Here is a 630-nt window from a genome sequence, read left to right on the forward strand (position 1 = left end):
GGGTAGAAAGACATCCAACCTCTTTTTTTTTTTTGAATAATTAAATATATTAAAACCCCATAAAAAGGGACAAGAAAAGATTACAATGTTAGATGCCACCAAGAGGCACTAGGCCCCATATAAATAGAGAGCAACACAAAATTATCAAAACATTAGCTCATATTTTTCAATTGGCTGAGCGAAGAAAATAAAGAGCAAACATAATACTGTGACTCTTCTCCCTATGCAAAGTAGAGATTCAAGCTTCTAAAGGAGTTCCTCTTTTTTTTTTTTTTTTTTTTGCTTCAACTCTGGCTCATCCTTTGGATTTTCAACATGTTGATTATCTCCTTAGTATACTTGACTCAAGATCTTCCTATTGACAGAGAGTCTAAGGAGGTTGTGTGCTAGTCTTAGCTATGAAGGAATGATTTTCCTTTCATCAAATTCCAAACTTTTCCCTTTACTAATTTAGTTCCTTTGTCTAATTTTCTGAGGTCTCTTCCTGAGAGCTGAGTAGAACTTTGTTGGCCACTTCCTCGATTCCCTTGGAGAGGGTTTCCAATATTTGGTTTGGAGGGATTAGTATGGCATAAATAGGATGTCCAACAATGTCATGCTAGATTTTTTTTTTGGGTGGGGGGGGGGGGG

Source organism: Macadamia integrifolia, chromosome 2, assembly GCF_013358625.1.
Source record: "Macadamia integrifolia cultivar HAES 741 chromosome 2, SCU_Mint_v3, whole genome shotgun sequence".
Lineage (NCBI taxonomy): Eukaryota > Viridiplantae > Streptophyta > Magnoliopsida > Proteales > Proteaceae > Macadamia > Macadamia integrifolia.